Consider the following 8,326-nt stretch of genomic DNA (forward strand, 5'->3'; position numbering starts at 1 on the left):
TTGCTCGGACAAGTGGGAGGCGAAGTAATCTTACAATGGCGAGAAGGGGAGGCGTGTGTGCATATGTACGTAAATGTTTACCCTTCTTTCATGACGGGATGCGTACACCAGTACTGTATACTCTATAATATAATATTTTGGCAATTTCCAGAATAATAGTTCGTAACTAGCTCTTGTCATTTCTACCTGGTTTCTGATTTCATCGTTTAATTCTCTCTCTCTCTCTCTCTCTCTCTCTCTCTCTCATTACTTTCCTTAATTCTATATATGTTGCACCTATTTCTCTCTCTCTCTCTCTCTCTCTCTCTCTCTCTCATTACTTTCCTTAATTCTGTATATGTTGCACCTATTACTCTCTCTCTCTCTCTCTCTCTCTCTCTCTCTCGTATATATATATATATATATATATATATTTATACTGCATGAGATAGATTGTTATATTTTATTCATCGTTATCATTCTCTCTCTCTCTCTCTCTCTCTCTCTCTCTCTCTCATCAGATGCAGAATATAATCAGTTCAGAAATACGGTCTATAAAGAAAACTAACTCCGGACCCTAACTCTTTTTTCCCTTCGACTTTATTCTGTAATTCGTTCTCCATTTCTTTCTCCTTCCTCCTTTCCTTCCAACTAATTTTTTCACGTCTCTCCTTCTCCGGGAATTATCCATTTACCTCCTACCCTTCCCTTGTCTTCGTCTTCTCGACTTTTTTTTTCATTATTTCCTCTATGCCATTCTCACACATTTTCTTCATCCTTGCTTTTTCTTATAAAATCATCTTTTCACTTCAACACACCCTTGGTATTAATTACCTCTGTTTTTAATCACTACTTTTTTTCAATATTCACTTTTTCTGTATATATGCTTCGTTTCTCATCTTTTCTTATTTTCTTATCCACCCTACTTATAAATCACGTCTTCATCGTGACACCAGTCCTTATCTCATTGATCTTATCCAGGTCTACGTTATCAAAAATCCTAGCCAAAAAATAAATAAATAAAAAAAAAAACATTCACATACATTCATTCATAAATGTTTCTCCTGCATTGGGTCTCTTGACAAAGAGACAGTACAAGTGAATCTTTATCAAGGAACACTACATACCAAACCAAATGTGACTTCTTCCCTCTGCTTAGTCCATCTTTAGATTATTCCTGTTAGATATGGAATACCAGAATCCACTAAGCATTGATTTTTTGTAATAAAATTTACAACTTTCGCCTAGTTGTAAATTTTACTACAGAAAGTCAATGCTTAGTGGATTCCGGCATTCCATATCTAACAGGAATAATCTACAAGATTGACTTGCCAGAGAGAAGTCACACTTGTTATGATATGCAGTGTTCCTAGATAAAGGTTCACTTGTACTGTCTTTTTGTCAAGAGAACCAATGCAGAAGAAACAAGTCTGACTTCTAGTATGCTGTGTCCCTTGAACAATATTTCCTTTGTGCCTTTCGATAATATCATTCCTACACCATTTCTTCCTTCCATATTTGCTCCACTGTAATAAAATTTTCAACCTTCGACAAGAGAACTAGGGGAAGGTTGTCAATTTTATTACAGTGGAGTAAATTTACAACCTTCGCCTAGTTCTCTTGCCTGGAAGGGAAATAAGGCAAGAGAACTAGGCGAAGGTTGTAAATTTTATTACAGAAAGGGAATGCTAAGTGGATTCCGGCATTCCATATCTAACGGGAATAATCTACAAGATGGATTTGGCAGAAAGAAGAAGTCACACTTGTTATGATATGCAGTGTTCCTAGATAAAGATTCACTTGTACTGTTTCTTTATCAAGTGAACCAATGCAGGAGAAACAAGTCTTTCTTCTTCTAGTATGCTGTGTCCCTTGGACAATATTTCCTTTGTACTACAATAGTGGAACAGAAGTACTTGAACTAAAGTAACCTAGCCACTGAGGGGGGCAAGCCAGCCACAACTTAGAGCCGGTCCCAAGCCCTTCCACTATTGTAGTACAAAGGAAATATTGTCCAAGGGACACAGCATACTAGAAGAAGTCAGACTTCTTTCTCCTGTATTGGTTCTCTTAACAAAGAAACCGTACAAGTGAACATTTCTCTAGGAACACTGCATATCATAAAAAGTGTGACTTCTTCTCTCTGCCAAATCCATCTTGTAGATTATTCCCGTTAGATATGGAATGCCATAATCCACTTAGAACAATTGGAAACACCCTTTTGCTTTCCTATATAAACCGTCACTGTCCATTTTATTCCTGAAGAGGATCAAATGTGTATTGGTCGAAATATATTGATTTATTTATTTCTTTTATGGGCCTTTTTGAAGAAACATGTTAAACTGTTTGATTACAGTTAAATGTAAAGCTATATATATATATATATATATATATATATCCCAAGTCAACAGAAAATGAGACACCGGAACATGGGTTTTGTTTTCACTTTATTACAAAAAGGTTTGTGAATACACTTGTACACAGCCGATACTCTCAGGTGAGTCCTTTATCTAACGATCTCTCTAAGGGTGCTGACTAAACCTCGGCAAGCAAGATGCAATCTTGCTCTACCAACATGCTGGATTGTTAGGTTTTGTGGAATTCTCCAATGTGATGGAAATATACTGTCAAACACATCACCTTATGATTCTAGGGTCATTAACCTTGACGTATAAAACATATTTTGCATACAAGGATTAGAACAGATTATACATATTTATATGTATATATATATATATATATATATATGTATCCAACATCCCCTCTAATATTATATATTGTAAATCAGTGTGAACTCTTGACTGATTGTGATAACATTCAATGCCTGGTACGAATACCATGATCAGCTGTCACATCATCACAAGGAAAGACAGATGTCATTTTAGGACTGACGATGAAAACTAAGCAAACTTCTGGTTAAAATGTATTGCTTCAAATAGAACCTATGTAAAAAAGGCTATTTCATCTTGAATTTAGGGACGTCGGGGGAACTGGAGAGACGTCATTTTAATGCACAAAGAAAAGTAATTGAATCAGGGACTCTCGCTCCCCCCCCCCCCAAAAAAAAAATCGTGAATGCTAATTGAAAATGAGTTATTTATGGGGTACGACCTTTCTCGTGGCTTATTCGCCAATCCAATTTCTGACCACATTACGACAACATTCCATTAAGAGAGATGTCTCGACGAATTAAGACTCGTTTAACATGTTCCTAACGTGTCTTTGATCGCAAGAATTTGGGTAATTTAAGCTAAACTCTCTCACTTTTGGGACCACCTGACAAAATGAGAATTCCTCATATCTTCGAAAGTGAAATCGACCCAAATATGTATACATCTTCTTCTTCTTCTTCTTCTTCTTCTTCTTCTTGCTTCTTCTTCTTTCAGACATGTATTTTAACAAGGCAATTTCCGTGCAATTAACTTCTTAAGGATAATTGAAGAAGTGTTATGTGACAGTGGCCTCATTAAAATTTTTTTTTTTTTCCAAACTTGACATAATTTTCCTGGATATTATCTTGCCACGAGTATTTTCTATTCAAATTTATAATCAAATGACACAATCCCTAGTACCACATAATTTTAACAAGACGTTGTGTGTGTCTGTGTACGTGCGCGCATATTCAATCACTCATAGGTTTTAGGATATATATATATATATATATATACATATATATATATATATATATATATACTGTACATATATATATATAAACATATACTGTATATATATATATATCATCATCATCATCATCATCATCATCATCATCATCTCCTCCTACGTTCATTGACGCAAAGGGCCTCGGTTAGATTTCGCCAGTCTTCTCTATCTTGAGCTTTTGATTAAATACTTCTCCATTCATCATCATCTATTTCGCGCTTCATAGTCCTCAGCCATGTAGGCTTAGGTCTTCCAACTCTTCTGTTCCTTGTGGAGCTCAGCTGAACATTTGGTGAGTTAATCTCTCTTGGGGAGAGCGAAGAGCATGCCCAAACCATCTCCATCTACCCCTCATCATGATCACATCCACATATGGCACTCGAGTAATGTCTCTTACAGTTTCATTTCTATTATTATATATAGATATATTTATATATATATATATATATATATATATATATGTTCAGCTGAGCTCCACAAGAAACAGAAGATTTAGAAGATCTACCTCTACATGGTTGAGGACTATGAAGCGCGAAATAGATGATGATGAATGGAGAAGTATTTAATCAAAAGCTCAAGATAGAGAAGACTGGCGAAATCTAACCGAGGCCCTTTGCGTCAATGAGCGTAGGAGGAGATGATATATATATATATACATATATATATATATATATATATATATACATATACATACCTACATACATATATAACAAATGTTCCTTTAGACTAAAGTGGTTTTAGACCAAAGTGTTATGGACCAAAGTGCTTTTAGACGAAAGTACTTCAGACGAAAGTGCTTTAGACGAAAAGTCCTGTGTATATATATATATATATATATATATATATATATATATATATTATATAGTGTGTGTGTGTGTGTGTGTGTGTGGTGTATACAGTATATACAAAGCATACAGTACCATATATATTTACATATGTGTGATTGTGTGCAAAATTAGTATCATCTGTCGGCAGAGCTAAAACTAATTGTTTTATCATAATCGATCACCCTTGTTTAAAAATAAATCTGCCTTACTTTTAGTTTTGTCATTTCACCTACGCAGCGTTTCACGTGTAGTATATAGTGCACTCTCCACCGGTACGCCCACACTCACGCACGCCCACACTGAATATCATGGCCTTTTGTTATGCTTTCGCCCATTGTTCTACAAAAAAATTATGAGAATTCATTAATCCGGCACTTTGCATGCTTCTATTTTCATACCTCTTAAGTCGTCAAAAATGAGGAACATTTTTCACACCGGATCTAACTTTTTTTTTTTTTTTTTTTTTTTTTTTTTTTTTTTTACCTCCAATGACATTTTAACTGTTTTTTAAATGCTCCTTACTCTGCATACACTATGTATGTAGTTAATCTCAGCAGTCCCGTAAAAACGCGTATCATTTATTATTAGTTACTCCAACAATGCATTGGTGCATTGCTGTTCTTGTTTAACAATACAAATTCTTTCTTTAGCATTTGAAAATAATTTTTGTTTCGCAGCTGCATCACCTATTCATGATTATTTTCTTCCATTATACCTACATCTATAATTTCTCTAGTGCTTTATATATGTGAATACGTTTTCCCAAAGAAGCCTTTGAACTCGAAAGGAAAATGGGTTGACAAATTCCCCTCCACAGCTGAGATTTGAACCAAGGCTGGATAGAAGACCGAGGTCGGTTACTACGCTAGTCCCTATGTAAGTCAGCCAAATTCATTTTATTCTTCCATTCATAATAATGTCAATGAATCCGAATTTTGACTAATACTCACACCCATCATCTCAACATTCACCTTCCCCCCCCCCCAAAAAAAAAATCATCTCAACTTAAATTACATAAATACTGCACTAACCTCCTGGCTAGTACAGTGATAAAGTGTTTGCCTAGCATTCGCATGGCAGCTGATCTATCCCAGCCAAATACTGCACTAACCTCCTGGCTAGTACAGTGATAAAGTGTTTGCCTAGCATTCGCATGGCAGCTGATCTATCCCAGCCAAATACTGCACTAACCTCCTGGCTAGTACAGTGATAAAGTGTTTGCCTAGCATTCGCATGGCAGCTGATCTATCCCAGCCAAATACTGCACTAACCTCCTGGCTAGTACAGTGATAAAGTGTTTGCCTAGCATTCGCATGGCAGCTGATCTATCCCAGCCAAATACTGCACTAACCTCCTGGCTAGTACAGTGATAAAGTGTTTGCCTAGCATTCGCATGGCAGCTGATCTATCCCAGCCAAATACTGCACTAACCTCCTGGCTAGTACAGTGATAAAGTGTTTGCCTAGCATTCGCATGGCAGCTGATCTATCCCAGCCAAATACTGCACTAACCTCCTGGCTAGTACAGTGATAAAGTGTTTGCCTAGCATTCGCATGGCAGCAGATCTATCCCAGCCAAATACTGCACTAACCTCCTGGCTAGTACAGTGGTAAAGCGTTTGCCTAGCATTCGCATGGCAGCAGATCTATCCCAGCCAAATACTGCACTAACCTCCTGGCTAGTACAGTGGTAAAGCGTTTGCCTAGCATTCGCATGGCAGCAGATCTATCCCAGCCAAATACTGCACTAACCTCCTGGCTAGTACAGTGGTAAAGCGTTTGCCTAGCATTCGCATGGCAGCAGATCTATCCCAGCCAAATACTGCACTAACCTCCTGGCTAGCACAGTGGTAAAGTGTTTGCCTTGCATTCGCATGGCAGCAGATCTATCCCAGCCAAATACTGCACTAACCTCCTGGCTAGCACAGTGGTAAAGTGTTTGCCTAGCATTCGCATGACAGCAGATCTATCCCAGGCTGGGACCGGGAATTTATGCTGTTCACTGGGGAAGCCACTGCTGTGGTTGGGCACCACAGTGAGATGTTGGACTTGGCCGGCTAACGTTCTGGGGAGCATTTATTCTGATGAAACTGGAACTGAAACTAAATACATTTACCTTTACCTTTAATTGCTCTCAGCAAACAGTAACCCTCACCATGAAATAATGATCATCATATCACTCTTAAAAGAGGTTATTGATGATTAGATAAAAATTGAAACTATTTTTTTTAGTGGTCTTGGCTGATCCCTGAGCTAGTAAATTGAAGGATACACGCAGTGTTATCTTATTTCAAAAAAAAAAAAAAAATCATATTCGCTGAACCGGTAGTGCAGATAACTCCTAATTTACAGTACTTCCAAGTTTTTATGATCCCTGTAGCTCAGTTGGTAGCGAGTGCCATTTTTCTTTCATTTGAAGAGTCATGGGTTCGATCCTATATTAAACTCCCACTGTATAGAACGCCAATAAGTAGTAAGAAAAACAAGAGAGTAACCGTTTCTCTCATATAAAGCGACGAGTTATTCATTTAGGAAAGCTCTCGATCCCCCGGTCAATAAGCATATATCACAAGGACACTAAAAATGGTTCATGACATTATTCTATATAATAGGAATTACACATCAGAATTGTTACCACCTGCAGGATTTTCATTAGTCCCCGTATAAACTTCATGAAATGATGTCTCTGATTATTTACATCATTTAGGAATTACTAGAAATTGATGATAAACCAATGACACATTTATATAATTGCCTTACCCTCTATAACGATTTTTTTCATATTTTGAGAGATTTCTAGAAATTTATCATCTGGCATAAAGAAACGATTTGTCATCTCTCTCTCTCTCTCTCTCTCTCTCTCTCTCTCTCTCTCTCTCTCTCTCTACATCTTGTTTGCTAGGAGTCAACAAAAACCATGTTGAATATACAAAGTGCATTTCTTTCTAGGGTACTTCCGTATTCACCCTTGTTTACCCAGGAATATGGAATTCCGAGATTTTTTCCCTCCCTTGTGCATTCGTGCTTTAGTGTTCCCATTGCTCTTTTCTTTGCAGCCTCATCGTTGATCTCAACCTGGACCGAACGCATACGTCTGAATGTTTGTCTGGATGTGCTACCCTTTAGCTGATGCTGCCTGAAGACCGCGTTGTCTTTCCTATCAGCCTGGCCTCTTGGGTGAGTCTTTCATTACATTTTCGTAGTATAATGAAAGCTTTTTCTATTATTTTCATAATTGTTTTGATATTGGTGAAGGACTGGAGGGTTTTTGCTATAGGTTAGACGTCTGTTTTCTTTATTTTTCTTCACGAAGGATAAGTTTTATCGAAGACCTGATCTTGAGGTTGGATTAAATATATATATATATATATATATATATATATATATATATATATATATATTATATATATGTATAAGTATACATATACATATATATATATATATATATATATATATATATATGTATGTATAAGTATACATACATATATATATATATATATATATACATACATATTATGACGAAACTTCATCGTTATCTGTAGGGAAGGAAATAAGAAAGCTTTCGCGAGGAGTATTTTTTATCTCTCCATGTTATTCATAAAGAATGAATACATAGACTGAATGTAGATCATGAATATAACATACCAACTGTTCTGTTTTACAGTGTAAGCTGTTATTCTTTATGTTGGCTCTATTCGTCCATGTTTTGAATATATTCTGAGCAGCGCACACATTCATTCATGTTAAAAGATGTTTGATTTCATCATTGCTTTCCAGTTTATTCATATGGGGTCTTTTCTGTAAATACTATTTCCGTCTGTGTTCCATTATTCCTTTTAATAAGTAGTCTTGTAAAACCCG

At 36.4% G+C, this 8,326-nt stretch overlaps 1 long non-coding RNA gene across 1 annotated transcript in view; it reads left to right on the forward strand.

Moving 5' to 3' along the window:
- LOC137629156 (uncharacterized) overlaps nucleotides 1-7,645 on the forward strand; it is a 1,187,366-nt gene extending 1,179,721 nt beyond the window's left edge. The window contains exon 6 of the long non-coding RNA XR_011041462.1: nucleotides 7,522-7,645. This is a non-coding gene — a long non-coding RNA (uncharacterized lncRNA). The remainder of the gene's footprint in view (nucleotides 1-7,521) is intronic.
- The last annotated feature ends 681 nt before the right edge of the window (nucleotides 7,646-8,326 follow it).

Source organism: Palaemon carinicauda, chromosome 37, assembly GCF_036898095.1.
Source record: "Palaemon carinicauda isolate YSFRI2023 chromosome 37, ASM3689809v2, whole genome shotgun sequence".
Taxonomy (NCBI): Eukaryota; Metazoa; Arthropoda; class Malacostraca; order Decapoda; family Palaemonidae; genus Palaemon; species Palaemon carinicauda.